Genomic DNA, 26419 nt, shown 5'->3' on the forward strand with positions numbered 1-26419 from the left:
GAGGCTGAGGAAGGAGGACAACAAGTTCAAGGCCAGCCTGAGTTACTTAATGAGACCCTGTCTCAACAGACTAAAAACGAAGATGCATGTGTGCTGCTTTTTAAAATGGAAAAATGAGACCTGTTGACACATTGTAGGAATGGGGGGAGGGGAGATAAAAGAGAAAAAGGGAGGGGAGAATTCCACTATGACATATTGTAAGAGCTTTTGTAAATGTCCCAATGTTACCCCAGTACAACAATAAAAAAAATAAATTAAAAAAATGTGCTGCTAAAGAATTTTCTTTGAACTTTTTAGGGCTAGGGATATAGTTCAATGTAGAAGCAAGACCTAGCATGAATGAGGGTTTGAGTTTGATCCCCAGCAGTACTGAAAAATTTTTAAAAGAAAAGTAAAAGAGACAAAGAAAAGAATTTTCTCTGAGTGACTTTTCCTGTCAAAAAGTAAACATCACTAATTACATTAATTTTGTAATAGGCAAAGATAATTATTTTAATTAACATTTGTCAAATGCTCAGTATGCTGGTAACTATTCCAAACAAACCACAGGTAACACGGAGCCCCTTCGACTACCTATTTCTGCTTCACATGGAAACCGAGGAGCTAGTAAGTACTCAAGTGTCCACATCTAATAAGCAGTAGAACATTAGGCAGTCTGTCTCTAGGAGTCACATAATTAGCAGAATAAGATACTGGCTTCTCTCATCTTTTGGGAAACATATTTCTCAAACTCTTAAGGTCATAATGCAAGTTGCTCAAAAGCCAGTGCCAGAATAACAAATTATGGCCACTGCTTACTAGGGACTTGCTTGTCCCTAGCAAGTGTTATTTCTTTAGTTTCCCATACTTTCTCATCAAAGCTAGGTTGGATTATAGTGGCTTGCTAAAGATATTAGAAACAAGGCATGGGAGCCTCAGGTAGAGAAAATTGTAATAAAAAAGGTATGTCTACAGAAGAATGAAACCCTTTACCCAATTCCTTATAACCCTCCTCCCCATAACTGAAAAGTACATTAAAACAAACAAAAAAGCTGGGTGCTTGTGGCTCATGCTTATAGTCCTAGTTACTCAGGAGGCAGAGATCAGGAGAATCATGGTTCAAAGCCAGCCCAGGGAACTAGTGCGCGAGACTCTATCTCGAAAAACCCTTCACAAAAATAGGGCTGGTGGAGTGGCTCAAGGTGAAGGCACTGAGTTCAAGCCCCAGTACTGCAAACAAACAACAAACAAAGAACCCTGTGGCCAAAGGGATAAGGGCACCAGCATAAATCATATCATAAACTTGATAATTTTCTGACATTAACAAATGATCTGTTTGGGTTCCTCTCTTGGTTTAAGAGCTCCCACAACAAGAATTGGGAGTTGTGTTTGAAAGACAGACATTCAACCACCAGTTGGGGCCATCAGGTCAAAGGCAGCCTGAAGGGCAGGACCCAAGGCACCTGGGTCTCCACTCTTGGTAAACATTTGTGGCAAAGTTTTCAGTAAATCCTGGAAAAGCTTGTGAAATGAAGAAGAAAACTCAAGAGTGTTACAATTCAAAATCTTTCTCACACCAAGTAAGTATCTAATACAACAGACAAGACACTGAGTCATGAGGAAAGGTCAGAGAATCTACAGAGATTAAACAATGAAGTTGGTGAGATGACAAGAAAGCCATTTTAAATCAACATTATAAATTGGCAAGCAAGACATCAGAATTGGAGTCTTACAGCTCTAGAATATGCAATAGTTCAGTAAGACTATAAGTTAAAAATGTATCCAAAAGAACTACCCCAGTGAAGAAATACCATCTATTTTAATGCCATGGAATATGGCTTTTTTCATGACCTCTATATATTTTATAAGTTCCAAAGTTCCCTGTTGCAAAATCTAAGATATTTACTAACTTGCCAAGTAGTTAATACTACCACTAAGAAAAGACAAAATCAAAACCAACTACCTCTTCAAGTTAGGGCGTAAAAATAAAGAGAATTAATGGTAAAAAAGAATACTTCCCATGATGGCACAATGACCACTGCCAAGAGCAGAGCCCATAGACTTGCTAGTGAAAACGTCACCCTACAGCATAGATGCATGTACAGGGTAGATAACATCCCCCTTCAGACACGTTCTGTTCACCTCTCATTGTATTATGTCATGGCAATTTCCAGGCAGGTGATAAGAGTTCTTTGAACTGACCCCAATGACACTCTGAACGAGAAAAGCACTCAGTGCTTCCCTACAGTGACCAGGGGCGACTTTCAACTTTCCCACTTCCCAGGAGGTCTTCAAACGTTCTTCCTTTTGGAAGAGGCTTATCTTCTACTCTGAGCTACACTCCCAGTATGTTTTCTCACCTTCTTGATGATGTTATTTTTGTTTGCTTTCTTGAGACAGGGTCTCACTGCGTAGGCCATGTTGTCATTGAACATGTGATCTTCCTGTCTCCACCTTCTGAGTGCTGGGACTTCAGAGGTACACCGCCACACCTGGCTTCTTGATGATGTTCTGTAAAGCACAAACCTCTTTAATTTTGAAGAAGTCCAATTTATATACTTTTTTCCTTTTGTCATCAATACTTTTGATGCTTCATCTAAGAGTCCAAGATTCACTCCTATGCTTTCTCCTAACACTTCCAAACTTTTAGTCTCACAATAGGCTCTATGAGCCACTTTCAGTAACTATTAATTTTTTCTGTAGTGCTAAGTATTAAACCCATGGCCTCATGCAAGGTAGGCAAGTGCTGAACCTTTGAGCTAAACCGCCAGCCTGAGTTAATTTTTTTATGGTAAAATGTACAAAATATATAAAATTCATCATCTTAACTATTTTGAACATACAATTCAGTGGTATTTGATGTATCACAATGCTGTGAATCCATCATTTATTTTCAGAACCTGTTCATCATCCCACACAGAAACTCTGTACCCACTCACAATTCCCTACTTCCCTTTCCCTCCAGCTCCTAGTAATCTCCATCTTCTTTTCTGTTTCTATGAATCTGCCTATTCTAGATACGTCATGTAAGCAGAACCACAGAATATATTTCTCCATTTGTGTCAGGTTTATTTCACTTAGCAAAATCTTTAAGCTTCATCCATGTTGTATCATGAATAAGAATTTCATTTTTCCTTGAGGCTGAAAAATATTCTATTATATGTTTATATCACATTTGCTTATTCATTCACTTGCTCATGGCTACTTGGGGTGCTTCCAACCTTTGACTATTCTGAAAAATGTTGCTATGAATGATGTACAATGATTTGTCTGAGTCTCTGATTTAATTCTTTCAGGTATAAAATAAGAAGTGGAATTGTGAAATCTTATGCTAATTTTATGACAACTCTGAGAACTACCAAACTGTTTTCCATAGAAGCTGTACCATTTTCCACACTGACCATCAATTCATGGGGGTTGTGATGTTGCCATACCTTGCCAACATTTGTTGTTTTGCATTTTGTAAAAACTAGCCATCCTTCTGATGGATGGGAAGTTAACTGATGATGAGTTTTTGGATAGTTTGATTTTTTTTTTTTTTAGAAATACGCAAGCAATTAGTATTTTATTCTATGATGGATTCCACATTGTTACAACAAAATGAAAAATGAGAAGACATGGTCTACATTAACAGAGGTGAAATGTATAAACATACTTAAGTTACAACTCACAGCAGAAAGTATAGCTATTTCTTATTATAGTTTGAAAAAAATATTTTTTGTCACAAACAATACACAGAAGGATTTTTGTTTTGTTTTTGGTGCTGAGGACTGAAGTCAGAGCCTCTAGAATGCAAGGCAAGCAGTCTACCACTGAGCTACATCCCAGCTCTCATTGTGATTTTGACTTACATTTTCCTAATGATTAAAGATGTTGAGCATTTTTCATGTCCTTATTGTCCATTTGTGTATCTTTTATGGAAAAATGTCTAGTCCAGTCCTCTACCCAGTTTTCAATATTTTTTGTTGTTTTTGAGGCATAGTTCTTTATGTGTTGTGCATACTAAATTCCATATTAGATATATCATTTGGAAAATTTTCTCCCATTCTGTGGGCTAATTTTTTCACTCCCTGGACAGTGTTCTCTGATGTACAAAACTTGTTGTTTTTCTTTTGCAGTACTGGGGATGGACCCCAAGGCTTTGTGTATGCTAGGCATGGGCTCTAATACTGAGCTACATCTCGAGCCACAAAAGGTTGCTGTCTTTTAGGAACCTGGGATGAAACCCAGGGCCACACATGCTAGGCAAACTGTTGTAGCACAAGAACTTTATTTTTAGTTAGGCCTCACTAACTTTGCCCTCATAACTCATAACTCATAACTTCCTGCTTCTGCTTCCTACGTGGCTAGGATGACAGTCATGCACCATCACACCTTATGCACAAAACGTTTTAAGATTGATGCCGGGTGCTGGTGGCTCACGCCTGTAATCCTAGCTACTCAGGAGGCAGAGATCAGGAGCATTGGGGTTTGAAGCCAGCCAGGGCTATCTCGAAAATATCCATCATAAAAAAGGACTGGTAGAGTGGCTCAAGGCATAGGCCCTGAGTTCAAGCTCCAGTACTGCAAAAAAAAAATAGTTTTTGAGATTGATAAAATCTAAGTAGGTATCTTTCTCCTCTACTGCCTGTGCTTTTGGTGTCATCTCTAAGACGTCATGAAAAATTTCCCCTATGTTTTATATTTTTAGCTCTTAAGTTCGGTCTTTAATCCATTTTTAATTTTCTTTAAAAGGTACAAGACATTCACTCTTTTGCACGTCTAGTTTTTCCATAATTATTTGTTGACAAAGACCATCATTTTCCCCATGAATGGTCTTGGCACTGCTGTCAAAAATCAATTGAAGAATGTGAGGAGAAAACCAATCGATTCATCACATGTATTAGGTCATTTCTAAGTTTACTATACAACTTGGGGTCTCCATGTACATCCTCAAATGCCAATATTGTTGTCTTTCCTTTTGTGGTACTGGGATTAAAACTCAGGGTCCCCCTTTTTATTTTGGTGACATTAGGGTTTGAACTCAGGGCCTTATGCTTGCTAGCCAGGTGCTCTACTGCACTCTAGGCTTTGTACTTGCAAGGCAAATCCTCTACCACCTGAGAAATGCCTCCAGGTCTTCTGGCACTGGTTACTTTGGAGATAGGGCCTCTATCTGGTCTGGACTGCTATCATCCTATTTAGGGTTCCCACTGTTGCTTGGATGACAAGTGGGTGCCACTGAGCCCAGATATAGGTTGAGATGTGGTCTGGCAAACTATCTTCCAGGGCTAATCTTCCACATAGCTAGGATTAAAGGCATGAACCACTGCTGCCAAGCTGAACACAGAGTTCTGTTCTTGCTTGGCAAGCACGCTACACCCCCAGCCCTCAACACACTTCTCAAATGAATGGGAAGGAAAAAGAATCATAAACTTAATCTGAATTCTAACATTAACTTGTTTTGTTTCCTCTTTTCTAAAGAGAAAGACTGGACCAAAGGAATCTTACAACTCCAACAATCTAATGACTTTGTAGTCAAGACTTTCCTTCACAGAATAAGCACATACCATACACCGCTGATTTATCAAATGGTCATGAAATACTTCTAAAATGGAAAATTCCTAAGGCAGTTTAATAAATGTAAGTATAAAACATACACTTTCAATGTCTGAAACTATTAGCATCTGTGTTTGGGAGAGACCTTCTTGAAGACTGTACAAATGAATTCTGTGTCAAATGTTATGAAGCCAGTTCTTATCCTAGTGTTGCCAGCAAGTCTAAAAACAAATTGAGAGAATGTTTTGTCAGGTTTTCCCATATACATGCACATGAAATGTCTGCTAAGCTTACATCTAATTCAGTATTATGGAAAGTAGCCCAGCACAAATGAATTTTTAAGCCAGCCAACATTCCCCTATCATGAAAACATATCCTCCCCAAGGAAAAACACTGCACATAAGCAAAATAGTCAATGAAAGAAAGCAACAATACAGAAATTCAGAAACTATTACTTCTATATAACATAAAGTTGTATGTACTTAGGAAGTAGCATGTAAAAATACTAGAAATATGTACAAAACTTTGCAGGCAATTTGAAGTGATGTTTAAAGAATGCATCAAGAACTAGGGATGTATAAACTCAGTGGTAAAGCACTTGTCTGGCATGAGCAAGACCGGGGGTTCAATTCCCAACACCATGAACAAAAACTATCACACACTGTCTCTAAAATGAAACATGAATTCAGGTACTGCATCTTTTAAAAAATGTACACAAACCTTTTTATATTATTTAAAGCATTTCCTTAAGGACAACAAAGATGACCAAAAGCATCTGTTTTGAAAAACACAATGTGAAACCATAGTAGCTTTTCATCTTATTGATCTTGCTTAGGTGAATTAAAGGGCCAGCTCATTAACACACAACCCCTATGCACAATCTACAACATGAGAAATACAAGTGATGGCAGGAATGAGGATGCCTTATTCCCAAGGTGAGGGAGCCATTCCACTTGTGATGAGGTTCGGTCTACACATTCTTCTGTACTTCCTCACAATGAAAGGTCACACTAGTTTTCATCCGGTAAAATAAGAGTCTCACCAATATTTAAACAGAGTTATTTTAAGAGACTCGAAGAGTTGTAACAATCAAATGCTATACGTGCACACTATTTGAAACTTTATTTCAAGGGGCTGGTAAAGTGATTTTTTTTTTTAAGAAAACTAGGACCCAAACAATTAACTGGGTATTAAATATGATGGAATTACTGTTACTTTTTTCTGATGTGATACTAATTTTGAAGTTAGGGTTGAAAGTCTGGAAGCATTTATAGGTAAAGTGGTATGATAGCTGAGATTTGCTTTAAAATACTCAGGTTGGGCAAAGGAGAGTGAGATGGAGAAAAACAGCAAAATGCAGGCCACCTGTCACTCGTATAGAATCCTAGATACTTGGGAGACTGACATAGGATCACTGTTTGAGCCTGAAGAAATAGGTTGAGAGACACTATTCCAAAATAACCAGAGCAAAATGCACTGGATGTGCGGCTCAAGAGGTAATGCATTTGCCTTGCAATCTCAAAGCTTTGAATGCAAACATCAGTTCCACTCATAAATCAAACAAACAAAAGCAGCAGAATGCTGAAGATGGAGGATAAGCACCTGGAATTCATTCATTATTCTGCTATTTACCTCAGGCTTCACAATAAAGTTTCCAACTAAAGGAGGCCTAAGATTTCACTGACGTAAGTGAAATTTTAGAACATACAGCTTTGTTTGTACTTTTAAACTTGCCATTTATTTTGCAAACACTTAGTTTCACAGATTGTCTGACAAACTCTAGCAAACTGAATTCAAGGATCCGGTTTCAACTGCATCATGAGACACACCAAATATGAAGAGGTACGCTGGAGGTTATGGTGGTTCCAACTGAACAAAGACAAAGAACCTCATTAAATACATTTAACAGGACTGAATTTAAACTTACTTTCTGGGTCCGCAGACAGCAAAACCATAAAAGAAGCATTATTTACAGACTGAGTGGAGGTAACATGTAAGATATCTTCCACTGTTTACATAATTAAAAGAAAAATGAGTCTGTGCCTGCCATAACTAAAAAGAGTATTTTCTCTAGGACAGGAAAGGTTGGAAATATGAGAAGGGTTCCTGGAGGTACCAGCAATGTTCAATTTCTTGACCTAGGCAGTACTAACAAAGGTGTTTCTTTTTTTTTTTTTTTTTTCCTTTTACCTTATTGGCACATATCTTTTTTTTATTCATTTATTCATATGTGCATACATTGTTTGGGCCATTTCTTCCCCCTGCCCCCTTCCTCTCCCCCGCTACACTCCTTCACTTCCAGGCAGAACCTGTTCTGCCCTTTTCTCTAATTTTGTAGAAGAGAAGACGTAAGCAATAATAAGAAAGACGTAGCGTTTTTGCTAGCTGAGATAAGAATATACAGAGAGATTCCTACCATTGCTTCTATGCACAAGTGTATTACAACCCAAACTGATTCATCTCCACCTGACCTCTTCATTACTTCCTGGTCACCTTCCCATATTGACCTCTGTCATTTTAAGGTTACTGTATTAGCTCCTCTGCAGTGGGGACATCAAACACTTTCAAGTTTGGGTTTCCTACCTATCTCCATACCTCCCGTATGTGCTCTGCCCTTAGCATATGACCCAAGTCCAACAACATTACTGCATTTGCCCTAGATCTAAAGTCCGCATATGAGGGAGAACATACGATTTTTGGTCTTCTGAGCATGGCTAACCTCGCTGGGGATGATGTTCTCCAGTTCCATCCGTTTACTAGAGAATAATAAGGTTTCATTCTTCTTCATGGCTCAGTAAAACTCCATTGTGAATAGCTCTGCAATAAATGTGGGTATGCAGATGCCTCTGGAGTAACCTGAGTTGCATTCCTTTGGGTACATCCCCAGGAGTGGGATTGCTGGATCATATGGCAGATCTATATTTAGATTTTTAAGCAGCCTCCATATTGTTTTCCAGAGTAGTTGCACTAGCTTGCATTCCCACCAGCAGTGTACAAGGGTTCCTTTTCAAAGGTGTTTCTTTATAATTTAATGATAACCTACATATTTGTGTTTTACTGACTTCTCTATGTGAACATTATATTTCACAACTTAGGGAAAACATTTTTCTGTGACAAATCAAGTGAGCCCTAAAAATGTGAGCTGCTATTTCGTAAACTTCTTTTATGAAGATTTGCTTTCAATTCAATAAGAAGCACATACCTCTTGCCAAATTCATAATGTACCTGCACCTCAAGAGGTAAGCCAGCAGGGTGGAGGATGGCTCAAGTGGTAGAGCACCTGCAGTGTGGGGTCTTCATTGAAACCCCACTACCACAAAAGAACAACAACAAAAAAAAGAGGTGAGCTCAGAAGGAGCAAAAGCCTTTGTAACAAGGAACTCCCCAAATTTCAAGGCAGCCGTTCAAAGCTACAAGATGAATGGAGCTCAGGAAGCCATTTCAGCAGCACAAACGCTTGTGCTCTTCTGCCTTTAGTTCCACAGAGAGACAGCCACACTGCAGGAAACCACGACCAACCTCTTAAGGGCCATAAAATGTTGTCTCCATTGCAACTTTGTGGTGAAAGAGACCGAGCCCTCACAAGTTCCACAGTACCAGGAACTGCCTATAGACAATGCCAGAAAATTACACTAACATACTAAGCTCTTAAAGGTTGGCATGAAGTCCTACCTTCAAGTGCCCTTTTCCCTAGAGGCAGTGATGGCACAGTGAAAGAATAACCATATCAACAGGCCTGGGTTTTATGCAAGTATTACCACTTACATAGAGGTGTTTGTTGAGTCACTCAACCAACATTTGTCTTCACATCTGTAAAATAGGATTAACAGTGTTTCTCTGGATGACCTCTCTCTTAGTGTCATCATTATTATTATAATTATTACTACTTGCAGTATGGAGGCGTGAATTCAGGGCATATACCTTGAGTCATTCCACCAGCCCTTTTTTTGTGATGGGTTGTTTTCAAGATAGGGTCTTGAGAACTAGTTGCCTGGGCTGGCTTTGTACTGTGATCCTCCTGATCTCGCCTCCCAAGTAGCTAGGATTACAGCGTGAGCCACCTGTGCCTGGCTTCTTAGTGTTATTTGTAATGATAAAAAATGTACATGCTGTCTGAAACGTAAAGACCTAAACAATAGTCATGAATTTTATCATTTTTTGACACCAGGTCTTGCTGTGCACCCCAGCCTAGCCTTGAACTTGAGATCCTCCTGCCTCAGCCTCCTGAGTAGTACATTTCAGGTGTGTGTCATCACACCTAGCTCAATAAAAATCATTTTAAAAAATATGTTCTATCCAGGTGCTGTATTTAAAAACGCATACCATCATTAACTTGGTAACAAGTTACACTTCTACCTCCTATGGTCAGGAAACCTGCCAAAAGGGTTTATACAGGTCCTGCATGAAGAACATCTCACAATTGTACTGGAGGTAACCACAGGCAACTGCTGAAAAAAACAGACCAAAGTTTTTCAAGGCAATGATCATCACTTTGAAAAGGGAAACATTAATCTATTCTTCCAGGTAACTACTGGAGCATTAGAATTTTGGAGAAAAAAGCATTCCGATTGCCAGGCCAAAAGACTATAAAACTACGTTGCTGAAATGCATTGATTTTAAACCCTGCTTTTTTTTTCCAGGATCTTTCACATGAAAGTTTTCCTTTTTATTTTCTCATTAAGCACTCATAAAACCAAGATTTAGATATACATCCAAATCAACTTTTTTTGTTGTTTTGTTTTGTTTTTTTTTTTTAGTGAAACAGGGTCTCACTGTGTTGCCCAAGCTGGCCTGAAAGTTGAGATCCTCCTGTCTCAGCCTCCCAAGAGAGACGGCATCCTAAAACAGTAATGAATGAAAGTATTACAAAGGTTTTGATATTATGGGAAGGGGCCTACACTGTTCTCACAAAACAACTATTACAGAAATAATTCTATTTAAAGTTGATACAGATAAAAACTTCTAAAATCTTCCTAATGAAAATCAGTAAGGGGCTGAGGGCATAGTACAGCGGAGAACACTTGCCTAACATGAATGAAGCCCTGAGATCGATCTCTAACACCACTCACTACCACTGCCACCACCTCCAGAAGGTATCAATAAATGCAATAAAACCCTATTACCAAAAGAAGATTTGCTTTTCAAACTGTCAAGGATTATATAATGCTCTATTTAAGTTCCTCAAATATTTCCAGTCATCCATGGGACAGCTCAACTCTCTTAGAACTGCACTGAAGCTCTTATGATGTGACCCTTACAGAGTCTTCAATCTCATTTCCTTTCTGGTCTCTTTTCCTGTACATCCCCTGAGCTTCAGCCAGAATGAATTACTTGCAATCCCTTAAATACACCACGTTTCCTCACTGCAGGCACGCACTCCCATGCTCACCTCCCCATCACTTCTTGAGCACTGACAATCTGAAGAAGTTTCCCAGCCAACATGCTAAGCTGCACACTCTTAGCCAGACTCACCACCAAGAGCAGAGTCTCCAAGCCTTTCTTTCTCTGCCTTCCAGTGATCTTCTCCTTGTTGCAACAGGGAGATCACCTTGGGTATGGTAAATGGAAGTCCAACTCTTAGAAAAATAAGCAAATAAAACACTTAAAAACCAGAAAGACTAACAGAAATAAGTTACAGAGATCACATGTGTCCTGCAAAGTCTAAAATATTTTCTACCTGGCCTTTTATAGAAAAAGTTTGCTGACTTCTTGAAAAGGCAAGTGGGAAAGGGAAGTCCAGAGGCTCAATGCAGTCCTCTGCTGAGATGAACAAACAAACCACAGAACAATTGCTGTTAGGACAGTTTTGTCTGAATCATGAAGAAACTTCTAATGTGGAATCATATAGAGGGACAAGGATGACTATCAATACCACCTCCTCCATTTCTGTACACATGTCAATTCCACATGTCTATAAGCTGTATGCTTTCAATATTTATTTACAGAGATCTGACTGATATAAACCTAAGGCAACACTCAGTAAAAATCTTACAATGACCCACAGCTTTTCTTCAAGGAAGAAGGTGCTGAGACCTCCCCATTTCTGAATTCTGTTTCTACAGGGAATTTCCTTACCCAGTGTGGCCAGGTGATTGTAGTTCTCCAGTATCATCTCTCAGTAAAAGCTGCTCTGAGAAGGATCCAGCTTTCTTCACTCATCCTGAGTAATGCATGCAGCCATGTCCTCAAACATTATTGACACCTGCAAGGACAAACCATTCCAGCTCACCCAGAACCAACCATCACACAGTAGGGGAGGTGGACAAGGTACCATGAAATGCTACTCATGACATTCAAGGTGCTGAAAGGTCCAGGTCATTTGTTTAATGAATATTTGACCAATGACAAATACACACTGAGCAGAATAAATATGAAACACCTGTTATTGTTTGAACCTGGAGTGTCCCCGAAAGTTCTGTGTATTAAAGGCTTGGTCCCTAGCCTAGCACTACTGAGCCTGGGTGGTGCTAGAACCTTCAGAAGGTGGTACCAAGTAGAAGGAAGTTAGGGAGTGTGCCCATGAGGAAGATAGAGACCTAGCCACTTTTGTTCTGGCATGTTGCTTCCTGGCCACCTTAAGGTGAGCAGCTTGATCCGCTGCACACCATCTGCCATGATGCACTGCCTTGGCACAGGTCAAAAGCAATAGGGCCAAACAACCCTGGACCAAAATCATGAACCAAAATAAACATTTCCTGCTAAGTTGATTATCTCAGGTATTTTGTCACAGTAATGAAAGGTAAATTAATACACTGGCCTAGTGTTAGCCACTATGACATATCTCTAGGTAATAAGGCAACTAGTGTGTTAATTACAATAATCCTTCTAATAAAGATTTGATAATACATATTAAAAGGCTTAGGAATGTGTGTATTCTTTAATCCACCAATTATTGTATTTGTGTATAAAATTGTATGCACAAGAATATTATGTACTGGTGAAAAAATGGAAGTCACCTAAATAGTCACTGGTGAAGACTAGATTGAATAAATCAAGACACTATCTGTTTCCTCAAGCTTGAGGACAGTTATTATGAATATTAAAATAGAAATTGAATGCTAATCTTTTGAGTATAATCTATTTAGTCTTCACCATAATCCTGTGAAGAAGGTGTTACTATGATCTACACTTGCACAAGAAAAAACAAAGTTACACAGAAGATTAGAATTCCGCCCAAGTCACACAGCTGGCTCAGTTTTGGAGGTTTCAGCTCATGACTGGTAGGCCCTGTTGCTTCTGGGCCTATAGTGCAGAGCACAAAACAGTGACAGTGTGAGTACAGGGAGTCTGTTCACTTCAAGGCTGGGAAGCTAAAGAAGACAAGGCCAACATCCCCTTCAAGGACATACTCCCCAATGCCCTGACTTCCAGCTTCTTTCCACTTGGCCCCACCAACTTCCTGTAGTGCCGTGGGCTCAAGACCAAGCCTTTAACACACTGGCCTTTGGGGAGATTTAAGATCCAACCATAGCACGAACACTGCCATGCTGTCGTGAGAAAGAGCAGTAACAAATACAAAGCCTTCAGTGCATTCCGTGCATGCCGGAAGCTCACTAAACATTCCGCGTCAGTGTTAGATGAAGAAGAGTAGATAAAGGACAAGTATTTTCTGGGTCACAGAAACACTGTCAAAGAGTTCCTGTTTTTGTAGTTGTTTGTTTTTTTGCTGGGAATCAAACTCAGGGCCTTACACAAGCTAGCATGTACCCGACCACTGAGCCACACTTCCAGCCCTTAGCAGTTAGGATGAAATCAGTATTATTAACACAGTATCCTTCAACCATGGCTGAATGGTCACTATGGGCCTGGCCCTGAGCTAAACACTTTCCATGCACTAACTCATGTCATTCCCTCATCTACCCTAGAAGATAGCACTGATTTTATAGGTGAAGAAACTGATGCACAAAGGGATAGAGTTATTTCCCCAAAGCTCACAAACAGCAACAGAAGAAAGAGGTTAAAAACATGTGTCTGACTTAAGAGCCCCACTTCCTAACCGCTGTGTGCACTGCTTCTCTGCCATAGATGATCATGGAACGCTCCTGTAGCTTACTCTTTATTCCTGGAATAAAAGACCTCTCCTATTGGATCCCCTGCTATCCTAGGCCCACTCACTGTCTCATCCTAATGGGGGGGGGGGGCTTCCCTAGACTCCCAACATAAAGATAAAAATGGCAGGCCAGTCATTTTTCCCAAGTGGTAGAGGAAAAGCATATGATCCATAATGTCCACTGGGAGAAAAAAACTAAAAACTAGGGGCTGAGAAATCTGGGAGAGGCATCATGAGGATGCTCAGGAGGAAAGAGAAAAAAGCATTCTTGCCAGGGACAGGGAGTAACATGGAGGAGACAAACTGGCAGGGCCAGAGAGGAGTTTTCCCAGGTGTGCAGTTTGTCTGTCCATAGTGATAAAAAGACACCCAGGCATCTTGCTTGTCAAATTAGTAATGACGACACAGATTGAGATTAGTGAACAAAAGTGAACGCTGGAGATGGGAATATCCCCTACACAATCCACCACCCACGAGGGTGGACCAACTCCTGCTCTGTAAAAAATGGCCTCTAAATCCTGATGGAGGTTGTATTGGGTAGAGAACTTCAGTTAAGTTGGGAAAAACTCCACCTCCATTCACTAAGAAACGAGATGGCAATGAGCTCACAAGACTGTGCTTCCCTTTGCTCAGGAGCCATCCCTGAGCTCTTCCCCAAGGACAGCTGCAGTGGCCCTCAGAGGCTGGATGGGAGAGAAGAAAAGGGACCAGGAGAAAGTCCTTTCTGCTTTAGGCCCCTCAGAATCAGCAGCTGTCAAATCCTTTTCATCATCCCAGAATGACCCCAGGGGTCTTCAGAGAGGGAAGTCAGAAGGAGCTGGGAGTGGACAGGACCAGGGAAGGGCTGGGACCATGGTGGCCCAGGGCCCGGGCCCCACTCTTCTTGGCTCAGGGAATCTCCAGGATCAAGACTAGGAAGAGACCCTGGACTCCATCACTGACCCTCGCCCCATGCCAGGCACCTTCTTACACTGCTTGGCCCCACATTATTGATCCGCATACTGAGGGCAGAGTGGGGCCACCTGACCCCATTGGCACAACCAATGAGTAGCGGCTCTAGTCTCACTGTCTTCCCCTGCGACAGTCTTCCTCAGCCTCAGCTGCGCCCACCCAATTTCTCTGCCTCCTGCAAATGAATCCATTTCCAGGGTTTTCAAGAAAACCCTTCCAGAAACGGGGAACGGTGGCTTCCCCATGCCCGGCGGGGCCCGGCCGCAGAAAAGGAAGACCTGGTTCTGGTTCTGGTCCTGGCTCTGGCGTGGGGGGCGGGCGCCTGGCTCCCCGAGGAGGACCGCGTTTCCCACGCGTGACCGCGGCCGCGGCCGCTCCAAGCCGGCAGCGCGGGCAGGGAACGCGCCGGGACGGAGCTCAGGAGGCGGGAGGCTGCGCTGGGGCGAACCGGGACCGAGCGCCGACCGCACACGTCCAGGCGGCGTCGCGGACGGCCGGCGGGGCAGTCGAGAGCCCGCGGGGCCACCGCGCCTGCAAACGCCTCTCAGCTGGTCCCGGCCGCTTCCCCGCCCGCATCCTCTCGAGGCCTGCGCCCGCCTCCCGCAATCCCCGCCCCTGCGCCGCTCACCTCCCCGGGCTCGGGAGTCTCCGTGCCGAGCTTCCGCCGCCGCGATCCGCAAACGCAAGGCTCCAAAACCGCGCCACCCGACAGCCGCCTGGCTTCGGTGCTTCGCCAGCGCGACCTCAGGCCCAGTACCCCAGCCCCGGCCAGATGCTTGACAGCCGTGAAGGCCCACGAGAGGCGGAACTGGGTCCCAGGGGTCGCGCGGCCGCTATGTCCTATGGGAAATGTAGTCCACACGAGGACCAAAGCCTTCTGGGACATGTAGTTTCCCGCGTTTGTCCGCCGGGGGCTGGGCAGATCATGTTCTCTGGCTGCAGCAAGGCTCCCCAAGCGCTCTGGGGTTCACACCTGTCCCCTCTCAGCTGTGGAGCCCTGGGTTCCAGTCAGTGAAGGTAAGCTGACCGAGCCCAGTGTCATCGCTGTGCACTCGTGTGACTGACAGTGAGGCCAGCAGATGGTGACTCAGTAGAGTAACATAACCCGCAGTTATCATCAAAGGGGTGTTGAGCATCTGCTTGGTGCAGGCACCATTGACGTCCGTTTGAAACACGTTAACGGACAAAACGAACACCATTGCTTTAGGTGGAGTAGGTTTTATAAGGCAGGGAGCAGACAAGAAGTCACAAACATAATTTCACAGCATTTTAGAGGATCCTGTTACCGGGGAAAGCAAAGGAAGCGCAGGATTGGGGTTTCTGGGGACAATTTGGGAATGTGAGCTGGGTGGCCTGTCCGGTGAGAAGGAGCAAAGGTTCCCAGGCAGCTCGGGAAGTCGGGGCCTGGGGAGGCGCATTCCAGGTGCTGGGAACCAACAGACAATTTATTCTTAATATAAATACCTTGTTACAAGAAAAACAGAAGGTTCGCCAAATACCAAAGCGGTAAAAGAAAAATGCTGTCGGTGCCGTTAAGCAGAAAATTAGTGACACATTTTGATTAACTCCTTGAACAGCCTTTTGAGTTCTACATTAATCTCAGTCTTGTCACCTATCCTGTTTTTCTCCCCGCTGAAAAACATGCCTTGGACATTTGAATTTGCCACCTAATATTCTCTCAGTAGTGTTTCTAATAGCTTTAGTGTATTCACTGCATTTAATGTTTTAAAAGTATTTAACTAAAGCTTATTTGATTCAATATATCTAACTAAACCCTTATTGCTGGTTGTTTATATTGAGTCTTTTTTCACCATTAATACCTTTGCAGCTGTATCTTTGAAGATTATTTTCTTAAACTCCTTGAACTTGAATTGCTGGATTGAGTACTGGCAAAACTCTTAACATATTTCAGTACACTGCTTGATTTCATCCTGGAAAGTGTCACAATTTATATCTCCATGAGCAGTTGCTGACAATATATGCCTAGTATTCCTGCCCACTCTGGATTTTCTTTTAATGCTTGTATCTAATAGAGCAAACAATTACCTTGTTTGAATATGTAATTTCAAGAACTTGTGAAATTAGATGTAATAAAAATGTTACCTTGTTTTTGTATATAATTTGTTACTTGGAAAATTAAATGTGTTACATATTTATTCATTATTTAGATACTTTCTGACATTTAACTGCCTATATAGATACCATGTCAGCTTTCCATACTGAATAATTACTTCAGATATTTAACTTATAAGAGAAATGGTTTATGTTTAGGCCTCCCAGTTTTGGAGGTTCCAGTCTGTGGCCAACTGTCCCTGTTGCTTTGGGGCCTGTAGCAAGGCAGCACTCATGGTTGGGAGTTTGTGGTGGAAGAAGCTACTCAAATCATGGCTGGGATATAAGATGAAGCAGGAAAGAGAAGGAGACCAGGGTCCCTCAATCCTCTTCCAGCACACACCCCCAATAATGGGAAGACCTCCTCTAGGCTCCATTGCCTTCAATACTGCCTGAAGATGGGCTGAAGCTGGGGACCAGATCTTTAACACAGGGGCCTTTGGAAGACATTCCAGATCCAAACTTGTTATGGTTTGTATATAAAGAGTCCCTCTTCCAAAAGGCTCATATATTGAAGGCTTGGTTCCTGGCTGGTGGAGCTATTTTGGGAGGTGGTAGAAACTTTAGGAGGTAGGCTTTAGTGGAGAAATTAGGTCACAGGGGGTGTGTCACTGGGGCTGCACCTTGTCCTGGGCCCCTCTCTGTCTCTGCCACATGCTCTGCCTCATCACAGACCCAGAATCAAAGGAGCCAAGAGCTATGGACTGAAGCCTCTGACACCGTAAGCCAAAACAAATCCTTCCCTGAAGTTGTTTATGTCAAGTATTTTATCACAGTGGTGAAAAATCTGACTAACACAAAACTATAGCCAGTACACTGGCCATTTCCTATTGAAGTGCTGAAATTTGAATTTTCATTTTGAAATAGCATATATGCATAATTTTTAAGGGAATAGACCTTTGTTATTTACTCATTATAAAAAAACTTGTACAGTACATGGAATGAAGAAACATGTAGTAAAGAAATAAATTCAGCATTGATTCATAAATGCTCATTTCTCATACTATTTAAAATGCTAAGTATATACAGAAAGCCAATTAGAGTCCAATAAAACACGTGATTATAAAGAGAAAATTCAGTAGCCATCCACCCAAGTTGAGAAGTAGATGCTCATTAACACTCAGTACTCCCTTCTGATTTTTAATTTTTTTTTTTGGTAGTATTGGGGTTTGAACTCAGGGCTTCACACTTGCCAGGCAGCCACTGTACCACTTGAGCCACACCTCCATCCACTTCTTCCTTCTAAGCACAGCTGCTGTCACGACTTTTGAGATAGACTTTTCTTTATAGTTTTACCACGCATTTACACATTCTTACACAAGAGTTTCACCTGTAACTAACTTTATGTAATAAATCATACACCTATATGTTTGTGTCTTGTTCTTCTTTTTGTTAGATTCATCCTTATTGCAGGACTACTGTGTCCATTGTGGACATTTTATGTTGTTTCCAGGCTTTAGCTACTCAGGACTCTGCTAGTAGTAATAAAACATGTCAGTGATAGAATCTAAGAGGTGGTATATGGTTTCTATAAAATTCTTTCAACTTTTCTTTGTGTTTGAAATTTTAAAAATACTGCATGCACTTGTGTTTACAATGAAGGGTTGTGTTATAAATGGTCCGTGGGAGGCTCTGAAACCACATATTTCAGCAGTTTGGGGATGATGGTCATTTATTTTAACAATCCTTATCCATTGTACACCATGAAATAATGTATCGCTTTTGAGGGAGAGTATAGATAACAAAGCAAAGAAGATTGGTAAAATGTTGAATGTCTAAAAATATTGAATGTTTATGTACACACACATATAAACACACATTTTTCTACTTTTCAGCAAGAAGTGGGGCAAAAAGTATTTCAAAATGGATGTCAACTAGTGAGAGTCAACCACAATGGACTTACTGATGAGCTCTGTCTTCAGATCTCTTCAATATTCAGCCACAGAAACATGCATTGACTGGTAAGAACAGTCACAGTGACACATTAATGATGCTCATTTTATTTCCCTCTAATACAATTTGATATATAACAAATGAAGATAAGTGTAAATTTTTTTAAATGTTGAGAAATGTGTTTGACTCCAAATAAGACATAGAACCTTATCATCATCCCAGAAAGTTCCCTCAATTTACTTCCAATTAGATCTTCAATGGCCCCCAGAGGTCCATGTATCAAGAGCTTAACAGCTTGCGGCACTATTAGAGGGTGGTGGAACCTTTTTTTTTTTTTTTTTCTTTTTCTTTCTTTTATTCTTTGTTGTTGTTGCTGTGGTACTGGGATTTAAAATCAGAGTTTTGTGCTTGTTAGACAGGCCCTCTGTTGTTTGAGCCACACTTCTAGTCTGGTGATGGAACCTTTTAAAGGTGAGATCTAGTGGGAGGAAGATAGGTCACTGGAGGTAGCCTTTGAAGGGGACAATGGGACCCTGGTCTTTCTTTGTCTCTATTTTGCCTCTTGGTTATCATGAGTTCATCAGTTTCCTCTGCCATGTGCTTTCACCATAATGTACTGTGCTGCTATAGATTCAAAGCAACAGGGCCATCCAACCATGAACGGAAACCAAGAGTGAAAATAAACCTTGCCTCCTTATAAGTTGATTATCTCAGGTATTTTTCACAGTAATGGGAAGCTGACTAACCCACCACTGAAAACCACCCAGCCAGCAGCAAACACTATTCTGATTTCTTTCACCATAAATTGGTTTTGCCAGTTTTAAAACCTCATAGAAACCTCATGGAAATCATATAGTATATACTTTTTTGTGTCTGGCTTCTTTCACAAGTGTATTATTTATGAGATTCACCCAGGATGTTTTATGTATTAGTAATTCTGTCTTTTCAATTACTGTGTTGTATTTCATTGCATAAATATTCAAAAATTTGCTTATCCATCCACCTGCTAATGGACACTTAGATTGCTTCAAAGCAGCTATGAATATTAGTGTACAAGTCTTTGGTGGGCACAGATTTCATTATTCTTGGACAGATACCTAAGAGCAGAATTGCTGGTTGTGGGTTAGGTTCATTGGTCTGCTTGCGCTGCCTTAACAAAACACCACAGACTGAGTGGCTTGCAAATCAGAGACTTGTTTCTCACAGTTCTGGAGGGAGGAAAGACCAAGGGTGCAGGTGCTGGGAAGTAGTTTCTGCTCCAAGGCCTCCTCTCCTGGCATATAAGAAGGTGCTACCTCACTGTGTGCTCACATGAACACATTTTTGTGGATCTGCAGGGTATGGTGAATTCTTTATAACTTCATGTTGTCTTAGCATCCATTTTGTAAAGAACCTGGGCTTTTGCATACCACAAGCACAGCTTAGACAAAGTTTCCAGTTGTCCACCTCCTTGCAGTTTCTCAAGGTGATCTATTCAGGTACTTGCATTATACAACTGCCTCCTGGTGGCCAGCTCCTATGGGACAGCTAGTTTCAATCTACTTGATTCCCCATATTGGCAATCACACCCTTTATGTTGGTTTGGTTTCTGTTGCTATAACACAGTTCCTCAGCTGGGTATTTTATAAAGAAAAGAGATTTATTTAGCTCATGGTTTGAGAGACTGAAAATCCAAGATTGAGTGGTACTATCTGATCAGTCACTGTTGAGGGCTGAATCACACATGGTGGAGAAGTAGGAAGGAAAAATGGTCTAGTGTAGAAGGGGGATGTGCAGAGACTGCCTTGCTTTATAACAATCCAGTCTTGAGAGGACAAAGTCACTCCTGAAGACCAGCATTCATCTTTTCTGAGGGCAGTGCCTCAGTGACCCCACCTCTTTTTATAGTGTTTGTGGTACTGGGGATTGAACTCATGGCCTTATGCTTGAGAGGTGAGTGCTTTACCAATTGAACCACACTCTCAGTTCTTTTGCTTTTTTTTTTTTTATTCAGCTATGGGCACACACTTTGTCTAGGCTGGTTTCAAACTCCCAATCCTCCTGTCTCTGCCTCCTGAGCAGCTTGGATTATAGGTGTACACCACCATGCCTACCTAGACTTCATCTCTTAAAGGTTCAACTAATTCAACACTACCATACCGAGGACCAAGCCCCCAGCACATGAACCCTTGGAGACAAAACTATATCCAAACCACAGTTTGGCCACATGGACTGGCCAGATATGCCACAGTGACCACCTCTCGGTAAGAATATGACTCCACAGAACTGTCTGCCTGCTCTAAACCCACCAATTAGAACTTGCCAAGGGAAACCTGCTTAGGTAGTGCCCTGGCCCCCTATAAAAGGTATGGTCCCCAGATATTGTGTCATAGCAAAAGGAAACAGATTAAGTCAGTAACAGACATAGCCCATAAATACATCCATGCATCTTAACATCCAGAAAATCTTAAGACAGTGGGTAGACTTTATGTCTTGGAGCCATCCTCCAAGAATCTTCTGGATCAGGAGTCCTCACTTCCTCCACACTCACACTATTACATGGTTTCACTCATGTTGTGATAAGGAAGGCAGACAGCTTGTGATATCAGACACTTCCTTCAGAAGTGCACACAGCTGTTCAGCAGCTATGTCCTCTGATGTTTCAAATGGCAGCTCAGGTACAAGAAAGCAAGCCTCACACTGGCTTTGGAGCCCTGAGCCCTACCAGAGCCAGTGTCTCTTAAATAGCCTAAGAGCATAGTTTACTTTCCAGTGTCCCTTCATCCCATGATGTACCTGGACAGGTACAACTTACCCATCAGGAGTCTTTTTATCATGAACAAGGTTGGCTAGTAATGTAGCTGTTGAATCTTTTTAGCAGGTTATCAAAGCAATCAGAACCATAAATAAGTTTGCTTAGGAACCCAGTTTACATACTTTCTTGGTAGGTTACCAGGAAAACAGAGCTAGAAAAGTAATCTAAGAACAAATTCTTTTACAGAGATGAAAGGAATGTGTTAACTTAATATCTCTCATCTTGATCTTTGGTTAATTTGTTTCTAAAACTTTGATTTTTGAAATAATTGTTGATGCACATGAAGAGAGATCCTCAGTATTTTTTACCTAGGTTCCCCAATGATGATATTGTACAAAACCATAGTACAAAACAGAACATTGGTAAGTTTTTTGTTGTCATTTTGTTTTTTGTTTGTTTGGTTTTTGGTGGGACTGGGGTTTGAACTTAGGGCTTCAAAACACTCACTCTACCACTTAAGCCACACCTCTAGTCCATTTTACTCTGGTTATTTTTGGAGATGGGGTCTCACAAACTATTTGTCCAGGCTGACCTTGAACCATTCTCCTGATCTCAGCCTCCAAAGTAACTAGGATTACAGGTATGAACCACTGGTGCCTGGCAATAAGTTTTCTTTTTAAGTAGGAAAAAAAGACAAGTTTTCCTATAGCCATGATCACAAGGATTTGTATTTTAATTTGTTTTAATACCCCATTCATTCCTTCAAGAATTAGGTAATTGTTTTGATGAAAATAATTTTATAGGAGCCAAGTGTAGGGGCACATGCCTATAGTTCTGGCTACTCAGGACTGAGGCAAGAGAGAATCACTTGAACCCAGGAGTTCAAGACCAACTGGCCAACTTATCAAGGCTCTGTCTCTAAAAATAAATGAATAGAAGATTGGGGGTGGAGCTCAGCAGAGCACTTGGCTTAGCATGTGCAAGGCCCTAGGTTTGAACCTAGGACCACAAACACCAACAACATAAAAATAAATAACATTAATTTTTTTGCACTACTGGGGGTTTGAACTCAGGGCCTCACACTTGCTAGACGGGCACTCTACCACTTGAGCCACTCCACTAGCCCTTTTTGATGTTGAATATTTTCAAGATAGGGTCTCACAAACTATTTGCATGAGTTGGCTTTGAACCATGATCCTCCTGATCTCTGCCTCCTGAGTAGCTAAGATTACAGGTGTGAGCCACCAGCACACAGCTTACTTTCTTAAGGATAATAATTTTATAGTCTCCATCATATTTTATAGGAAATTTCCTATGAAACAACAGCATGACAGTATTTAACACAAAAATATACTGTTAATTGACAAAAACAGCATATCAAACCAGAGTATGTTAGCATTTCATATTTTTAGCAAATGTTTCTTTTAGATATTTCAAACTCAGTATACTTAAAATTAGATATTTTGTTCTCGTTCAAAATCAGTTGTAACCACATTTTTAAAAACCGATTTTAATTTTAAGAACAATTTTAGGTTCTCAGCAAAATTGAAAAGGCATTACAGAGTTTCCACATTCCTTGACCCCACTCATTCACAGTCTCCACCATTAATATCCTGCACCAGAGTAGTATATTTACAATGATTGAATAATCTACCTTGATTTGATAGGATCACCCAAAGTCCTGTTTACAGTAAGATTCATTCTTGGTGCTGTCTCCTCCCACTTTTTTGTTTTTGGCACTGGAGCTTGAACCCAGGGCTTTGTGCGGGTTAAGCACATGCTCCACCAGTGAGTGACACCCCCACCCTTTAAGTTTCAGTTAATGGAAACTCCATTCTTACACCTCCTTAGCCAAAAAATTTCAGATTCTCCTTGATCTTTCTTGTTTTTCATGCCTCACATTGATCCACTAGTAAAGTTAGGACTTTTCCAAACATGAACGTATGACCCCACCTCAGTCACAAAAGAAAAAAGTTATGTTCATATCTTTTTTGCTCAAATTGTTCAATTACCCAGCTCTTTCAGAAGGCTTTTTTCCTTAGTCTGTATCGCTTGAAGTGTTTCCCCAAACACTCATGCATTGAAGCTTGGTCCCCAGCGGGTGATGCTGGTGCAAAGTGATTGATCATGAGGACGCTCACTTCATCAGTGGGTTAACTGTTGATGAGTTCGTGCTGAATGGGCTGTTAGGAGGTGGCCCGGCTGGAGGAAGTATGTCCCTGGGAGCCCTCCTTTGAAGGGTACACCTTGTCTCTGGCCCCTTCCTGCTTCTATCTGCTTCCTGGCTGCCATGAGTGAGCAGCTTTCCCCTGCCATGCCCTTCTCCCATGATGCTTATGCCTGCTCACAGGCCTAGAAGCAATGAAAGCAGTCAAGCATGGACTGAAACCTCTAAAATTATGACCCAAAATAAAGCTTTCCTCCCTTAGGTTGTTTATGTCAGACTTTTTGTCACAGTGAAGGCAAACACAATCACGAACATTTCCCCTTGGATGGCAGCACAGATCATTAGTCAGAGTCCAGTACTGAGTACACAGAGTATCTGCTCAGTCTGAGTTATGGATGGTGAAAGTTCATGAAGAAGTTCATTAACAGTCTACACGCAGCTACTGCTAACACAGTGATTCAAGCAAACATTTCGGGTGCTTCCTTCCTGTGATGCTCAGGAAAGACAAACTTTCAGGAAAAACCTGTGGTAAGTTGACTATAAGTAAACCTGCCTCAAAGATCCTCCATGGATCCAAATTAGGAGCCATCTCCCCTCCCCTCCCACCAAAGTCTCCTCCCATTTTATTGGTTTTTTATTTGTATGATATTTTCTGGGTAAAAATCCATTGTCAGATTTTATATCTTATCTATTTATCACCTATCTTTCTCTCTCTCTAGTTTGGGTCTGGTAGTTTAGATCTGGTTTGTCCCTTGGTCCATGTGCCCAAGGCTCGATTGCCAGCCTGTGGCACTGTTAGTAAGTGGGCCTAGTGAGAGGAAGGCCATGGGGGCAAATCCTTGAAGGGGGGATTGGCAAGCCACTCTCCTTCTCTTTGCTTCCTGGCCTCCATGAAGTGAGCCAGTGCTACGATGTTCTGCCTCACATAGGCCCAAAAACAATGGAGCTAACCAACCATGGCTAAAATCTCTGAAACCATGGGCCAAAATAAACTTTTCCTCCTTTTAAGTTGATTTTGTCATAGCAATGGAAAGCTGGCCAACACACACACACACACACACACACACACACACACACACACTACATCCTCCTGGTCTGTGGCTTGCCTTTTCATTTCTTAATGATATCTTTTGAGAAGAAGGAAATTTTAATTTTGGTAAAGTCTAATTTATCACTCTTTTAGAGTTCGTGCTTATGTGCTCTATTTAGAAAATCTTTACGCTCACAAGAGTGTGAAGACTTTTCCCTGTTTTCTACTAGGAACTCTTCATGCTTTCACCTCCTATCATTAGGTCTGTGATCCATTTGGAGATAACATTTCTGCATGACACAAGGTAGAGATTGAGGTTTTAATTTTTTTCCAGGACCATTTGTTACAAAGACTATCTTTCTCTGGAAGTGTGTGTGAAAAAAAGAAAGATTTCTCATGCTTAGCATGTGCAAGTCCCTGGGTTCAATCCCAAGCACCCTCTTATCCCACCAAAACCACTGATCTGGATGTCCACTTCTGACCACAGTGGAGTAGCAGAAACCTAATTCATGCTCTGCTGAAAACTGCACAAAATACATAAGGTGATGGTTTCAGGACACTGGACATCTGAGAAAAGGGCGAGAAAAAAGGCTTACTATACTACTACCTCACCTTGCTGCTCTGGGAGTTTCCAGGCCCTGGCATGGAGAATAGGAATGCAGCTGGACTCCTGTGGACTTCTTCACACTGGGCACTGTTCCTGTGCCACCTAACAAATCTTAAAAGCAGGACCTGGAAGTACCAAGCAGCTTCAAAATAACTTGACTATCTTGCAGGAAAAACAAAGAAAAAAAACCTCAAGAATATTTGTATGAATATAAAAATACCCAGCGGTTAACAATTCACATTGCTGGACAGCACATAAAAAATTCCCAGGCATACAAAAAGAAGGAAAATGAATATGAAATTATAAATCAGTAAGAAAATGCTAGCGCTTCAGCAGTGCTCTTACATTCACAGCTTTTCCTAGAGGCTCCCATCCAGGTCGGCAAAGCGGCTACGTTCTGCTGCCAGTGTGACAATGATGTCACTGTTTGGAGCCCTTGGGGCAGGATCCATCAAACTGAATATACAATGGAAGCTGTTAAACAAGGTTCAGCTGCAGCTGGTCTGAAATCAAAAGCCCATGTACTATTGGATGTGTTGAAGAGGGCACAGTCAGAACTTACAGCTCACCAAAAAAAAGTTCATGTTGAGAACCATATTGGCATCTCAATTGCGGGACTTATTGCTGATGCTAGAATGTTTATGTAATTTTATGTGCCAGGAGTGTTTGGATTCCAGATTTGTATTTGACAGATCACTTCCTGTATATTTTATTGTATCTCTAATTGGAAGCAAGACCCAGATACCAACACAGCAGTAGACCAGAGACCATATGGTGTCATCAGTCTGCTAACTGCTTGTTATGATGATATGGGCCCTCACATTTTCCAAGTCTGTCCATCTGCTGTTTTGACTGCAGAGCCATGTCCTTTGGAGCCCATTCTCAATCAGTTCATACTTAACTGGAGAGATGTGTCAAAATTTATAGAGTGCAATTTAAAGGAACTGGCTTGAATTGGAATGAACTTGGAGTTTATAATCTGTGATGATGATGGTGTGTCTGTATTCCTGGAAGCCCTTAAAGACAGACCACAAAGAAAAGCACAGCCTGCACAACCTGCTAATGAACCTGCAGAAAGGGCTGATGAACCAATGGAACAGTAAACAATAAAGTATATTATCAAATATTTCCGAATGCAGGAACACATACTGATAATCTGTACTTTGAGCTAACAGATACCAAGTGGTAGAATAGTATGTTTTAGGCATCAGTCTAGATGTGAACTTCTTCCCAAGCAACTTCTCTGAAGCCATTGAGAGGGACTATGTGATCATTTTCTAGAAAATATGAGTATCTATACTAATGTTTTTATATGAAGAAAATAGTGTCTTCGTGGTTCTAAAGAGTACTGTGAAATA

General features: G+C 41.3%; 1 protein-coding gene, 1 long non-coding RNA gene and 1 pseudogene across 4 annotated transcripts in view; 2 read left to right on the forward strand and 1 right to left on the reverse strand.

Moving 5' to 3' along the window:
• The window catches only part of LOC109675903 (protein transport protein Sec24A-like), a 63123-nt gene extending 47841 nt beyond the window's left edge, over nt 1-15282 (reverse strand). Inside the window, exons 1-4 of the mRNA XM_074057196.1 lie at nt 15147-15282; nt 11593-11719; nt 10990-11093; nt 2340-2490 (exon numbers count right to left, since the gene is read on the reverse strand). The gene's annotated coding sequence lies outside the window, so the exon portion shown is untranslated. The remainder of the gene's footprint in view (nt 1-2339; nt 2491-10989; nt 11094-11592; nt 11720-15146) is intronic.
• Nucleotides 15283-15398: 116 nt separating this feature from the next.
• Nucleotides 15399-26419, forward strand: part of LOC109696601 (uncharacterized) — a 55199-nt gene continuing 44178 nt past the window's right edge. For all 3 annotated transcript variants that reach the window (XR_002213334.2, XR_002213335.2, XR_012442512.1), the window contains exons 1-2: nt 15399-15535; nt 18466-18591. This is a non-coding gene — a long non-coding RNA (uncharacterized lncRNA). The remainder of the gene's footprint in view (nt 15536-18465; nt 18592-26419) is intronic.
• On the forward strand, nt 18979-26164 carry LOC109696600 (proteasome subunit alpha type-1 pseudogene; annotated as a pseudogene).

The sequence above is a fragment of the Castor canadensis genome, chromosome 16 (assembly GCF_047511655.1).
Source record: "Castor canadensis chromosome 16, mCasCan1.hap1v2, whole genome shotgun sequence".
NCBI classification, from domain to species: domain Eukaryota; kingdom Metazoa; phylum Chordata; class Mammalia; order Rodentia; family Castoridae; genus Castor; species Castor canadensis.